Source organism: Thunnus albacares, chromosome 5 (genome assembly GCF_914725855.1).
Source record: "Thunnus albacares chromosome 5, fThuAlb1.1, whole genome shotgun sequence".
NCBI lineage: Eukaryota > Metazoa > Chordata > Actinopteri > Scombriformes > Scombridae > Thunnus > Thunnus albacares.
In genome coordinates, this window is record NC_058110.1 from 30,241,914 (window position 1) to 30,247,338 (window position 5,425).

A 5,425-nucleotide genomic window follows, 5' to 3' on the forward strand; every position below is an offset into this window, starting at 1 on the left:
GGCGCTACAGAACACCGTTCGTTCACCAAAACCACCAGACACAAACAGTTAACTCACTCTGGCGCTGTGCAATAACTCTGGAGCACAATAACACCCACTGTACCTATCTTTATTGCAGTCTAAAATACAAAACATGCAACACAATTCACTCACTACTGCATATCTGAACAGGCTGTATATGCTGCACATAACCACCTACTATACAGTATGTATTGCAAAGTTACATCATTTTTTTTACCATTTAATATTTATCACATCACCATCTTTGCACTCTTTACTTCTTTGCACTATTTACATCCTGTTTACAGTTCACAGAAACGGTTTCACTGTCATTCCTTTTGTATATTTCTGACTATTGTGTTGTTATTCTGTGTAAATACATTTAGAACCACCAAACCGGAGGCAAATTCCCTGTATATGTAAACATACTTGGCCAATAAAGATGATTCTGATTCTGATAAATCAATATAATGTCCCCTTAAGCCCTTAAGTGTGTGTGTGTGTGTGTGTGTGTGTGGTCTGTCATAGGCTACTTTTGGGGACAAATTTCAGACTTATGTCCAGTTAACTGGGCACAGTTTGTCCAATTGGGGACAAAAGCTGATTTTTGGGTCAGTGGTTAATGTTAGGGTTAGATTAAGTCTCCAGGAAATGAAACGTGACCATAGTCAGATATGTGTGTGTGTGTGTGTGTATGTGTGCGTCAGAAGGAAGTAATTAAACAAATACACCTATAATGGGTGTGGACCAAACAAACACACACACACTCACGCACACACACACATCAGATCATGGTCACTTGGGGACATTACACTTAGATTCATTTCCTGGAGACTTACTTTAACCACTGACCCTAAAAAATCTGCTTTTTTCCAGTTTGGGGACACGACTTTTGTCCCCAAACTGGACAAACTGAGTGTGAAATAGACAGAATCTCGACAGACAGACATACAGAGGCAGACAGAAGCAAAAAGATAAAGACAGAGTAACCTACAGGAAGGTAAAGAGAAGGCCCTTATCTGTGTGTGTGTCTGTTACTTTGTATGCTGTGACTTAGTGGACTCTGCACATCAGCAGGTTTTTTTTTTATGGTCTCAAAGTTTGTATGGCCGTCATAAAAAAAAAAAAAAAAATCGCTTACTATGAAGATGTTGTTCTCAGGGCGCTAAAATGACTGAGATCCTCTCATGTGAGGAGAGAAGCTTATGAAAGCAGAAAGAGATCATCGCAGACACACAACTGTTGTTTTCACTCTCAGCACGCACCCCTAACACCCCAAAATCTCCCGCTGAACCCTTCCCAAAACTAAGATCTGTTTCTCATTCCTAGTCCCCATCCCCCCCTCTTCACCATTACTTTCTTTCTTTTTAAAAGTCCCCCCCCCCATCTCTTTGTTTTTCTCCTCCTCCTCCTCTTTGTCTGGGTTAGTTGTGAGATCTAGGGTGAAGCAACAAAACAGGAGTGTGTTTCCCAATCTCCCTTGAACTGTTTATTGTCTTAGGGAATCCTGCGAACAGACAGAAACAACCATTAGGCAGACAGTCTCAGCTGTGAGGGCAGATAAATATTGAGGGAAAAACTGCAGTCTGTTGGGAACGAGTCCAACAGGAGCAAAATCACGGATCTTCAACTCTAAGGATCAATGTGACACTAGTTTTGCTCCTGATATGAGATAAACAGATAATTCAAAGTCCCCGCAAAAACACACAAAAGTGTCCTCATTCTCTTATTTCACTCATCCAACTCCGCCGCCGTCGGCCCCCCCTTTCTCTTCTTCCTCCTCCCTCATTAGCAGAAACAAAAATGAATATTCCAATTAGGGACTGTCACATCGCCATGCCAAACGCATCCTCACACGCTGTCAGCTGGAAACATTCGACAGGAGATGGTGACGGCCGCAATAATTACACAAAAGCACATTACATAGGTGGAGCCATTCCAGACCGTTGGATGACTTCCCGAGAGCGGAGCAAAGAGTTCATCTTTTTTTTTTTTTCTGAGTGTTTTGGAGGTCTCTGCAGATGGGAAGTCTCGCAGGTCCGATAACATTTACTGTTACAGGGTCAAGAACATGTGATTTCCTTATTTTTAGTGGAGGATGAGGAGGGAATGTTAATTCAGTGAACTGTGCTTTAGCTCGTATGCTGTGGGAGTGTGCAGCGAGGGCAACAGCTGAGGAGAGAGAACATCGATTTCATGGAGAATTCATTCATGAGCATGTTAAACACTGACTGACGGTTGGTTCTTGGGTTATTAGTGCTGAAATAAACTTATACAGTATTTACAGTGGACACTAAAAATCACTGGGTTCAAATTTTGCCCAGTTTGAATCAATATAACACAATACTGGGTTAATGTTACCCAGAAATCCACTCAAAACAAGAGGCTTTGACCCAGTTTTACCCAAACTAAAGCTTGTTATAATCTACTCTACTTTTTTTAAACTTACATATCACGCTTTGTTATGGATTGTTGATAACATGAGTGTATCTTTTGAGAGTCATATACACACTGTTTTGCACCAGAAATAATACATTTGTAGCTGTTTTTAGCTAAAGTTTGTTGTGTGGCTCAAAATAACAGATTGCTAAAGTTAACTCAGTGTTGTGTTGGTGCTATACTGACCCAGATTGGGTAACATTTTAAAACCAGTGATTTTTTTTTTTTTTTAGTGTGTACACATGTCATTTATGCTCCTGGTGACAGATATTAGTTGTAAACAGAGGAAGGAGTCGAGTGCAGGATGTAAAAAGAGGGATTCACTCATTTATCTCCCTGCAGCTGTAACACAGAAGCATATTTTTAAAATCTAATTTGACTTTGATTATGTGGTGTCTCTTGACTGTTTCAGCAACACACCCATTCTTGGCTTCAATTCAGTTCTCATCTTCTCCAATTGTGCAACGCTCTTCCCGCTTACACATGAAGAGAGAGGGAAAGAGCAGGATTTCAACACTATAGTTAAGAGAATGCTGACCTTGGTTCGCAACTCCACTGTTTACGCACACGGGTGTGGTCATGATATATGCTTGGTCTGTACGGTATAATGCAATCAAATAAAACAGTTCTGCAAAACTTTCTAAAGGGTCACAGCCTCAACAAAAGGCTTGTGAGCAGAAACATATAAAGGACACCATACCTGAGCAGCATGGTGTCTCCCGCCACTCAGAAATGTGTTTTTCTTCTTGTTCTTTCAGTTGGATGTTTGAGCTTCACTGTGAAGAATGATGTATGTGCAGAGTCTGACACTAGAAAGCTATTTTCACGTTCATCTGCTGAAAGTGGAGAGTTTCTCTGTGCTCACCATAAAAAAAAAAAAAAAAAAATCAGAGTTCAAGGCATATAACGTATCTACGAATAGGATTTGTGACATCACAACTGGTTTAAAGGCCAGTTGTGGTCCAGTATTCAACTTACATGAGTGTGATGTGGAAACTTGAAGCCTCCAGGACACACACACACACACACACTGAGGGTGCACTTTACAGTGAGAGACGTCTTGTACTCAGCAGGTAAACTTTTAAAATGAAAAATATTTGGATGTTTATAGATTCTGGAGTTTTTAATGAGGGAGAAGGAGTGGGCTAGAAGCATTTAAACAAGATAATTTAACTCTTTTTTGTGGAAAACCCATATTTGACACAAATAATTATTCAAAGTAGAGTATTTTTATACATCTTTAAACATGTCTGGAGGGGATATTTAACATGAATGAGATAAAAAGTCATAATTATGATTAAAAAACTTTTATTAATGAAAGAATTTGGCATTTTTTTCCCCTCCATATTAATAAGTGTGTGAAGATTATAAAAAAAAACAGCTTTATTGAAACAAGTCTATAGCACCTCATATATAACACTGGAGTCTACAAACGCACTGGAATCTAAAGGTTGTAATAAAAAAATAGTTAAATATCTTGTTAAGGTTCAGCTCTGAAAGGGGTTGGCTTTTTGCTTAAGAGTTTTGATTTGGATTGATGGATGCGTATGTGTGGGTATGCATGTGTATGTGGATGTACAGACGGGTGACAAATTAAAGGAAAAACCAGTACAGGTCTGAATGCTTGACCCCTACAGTGAGGGGATCTGGTGGCTCTGTTATGCTACAGGGAGCATTTTGCTGACATGGTTTGAGTCCATTAGTCCTCTTAGAGGGAAGAGTTATTGTAAATCAATACAAAGTTGTTCTGAGTCATCACCTCTATCTTACGATGAAACATGTCTATCCTGATGGGAGTGGTTTCTTCCAGAATGATAATGCCCCAATTCACAGGGCACGAGGAGTCACTGAATGGTATGATGGGTATGAAAATGATGTGAATCATCGTCATCAGTCACCAGATCTCAACCTAATTTAACACCTATGGGAGATTTTGGACTGACGTGTCAGACAGCGCTCTCCACCACCACCATCAAAACACCAAATGAGGGAATATCTTTTGGAAGAATGATGTTCATCCTTCAAGTAGAGTTCAGAGACCTAAAGAATCAATGCCAAGGAGCACTGAAGCTGTTCTGGTGGCACATGGTGACCCAGCGCCTTACTAAGACATTTTATGTTGGTTTTTCCTTTAATTTGTCACCATCTGTGTATATATGTATGTATATGTATATATGTCGTTATTATGTTGTTGTATTTATTGGGACAATGTACAGTTTTAAACGTAAATGTACTGCACCAGAGTTAGCTTTAAAGCTAATTTTCATCTTCAGTCCCTCACAAGTAACACATTATAACAGCACAATAACAAACAGTACAAAGCAAACAATGAACACACAGGACACATTATACAAAATACAAAGCTACACACGATAGCACATCACATACACCCACGATGTCAACTAGAAATTAATAATGTAAGCTTGTCAAATTAAAGGCAAGATTATTTGACGTTATATGAGAAGACCATGAGATGAAATTTAAATTCAGTGGTTACAGAGCTGAGTAGCAGATTTTTTTAATTTGGTTGATGGAACTGCAGCTGTGTGCATGCGTGTGTGTATGCACGTATACGCAACGTCACACTACCTTATTTTCTCTTCTTCTTTTCCTCCCTGATTCCTTTTTCTTCTATTATTCTTGTTCTCACTATAAAATACATAAATATTGTACGAATGCTATAAGTATGAACGTCATCATATGTGCGCAAACGTAACGCAAAATGTACTTTTGCAATAAAGTATTTATAAAAATAAAGAATTTGGATTTGTGAATATAAAATCTGGTCAAAATAATAAGCGAATCAATCAAACAGATATACTAACAATCTAATAACATGTTTATAAAGTAGTTTACAACATTGACCACCCTCCGCGTGCCTCTCAACGTCTATACCACTCGCACGTGCGTTTCATCAGATTCCACCACTTCCACACAGAGCGAGCGAGAGAGAGAGGGGGCCCCTTTTACGCATGCGCGCTGAGCT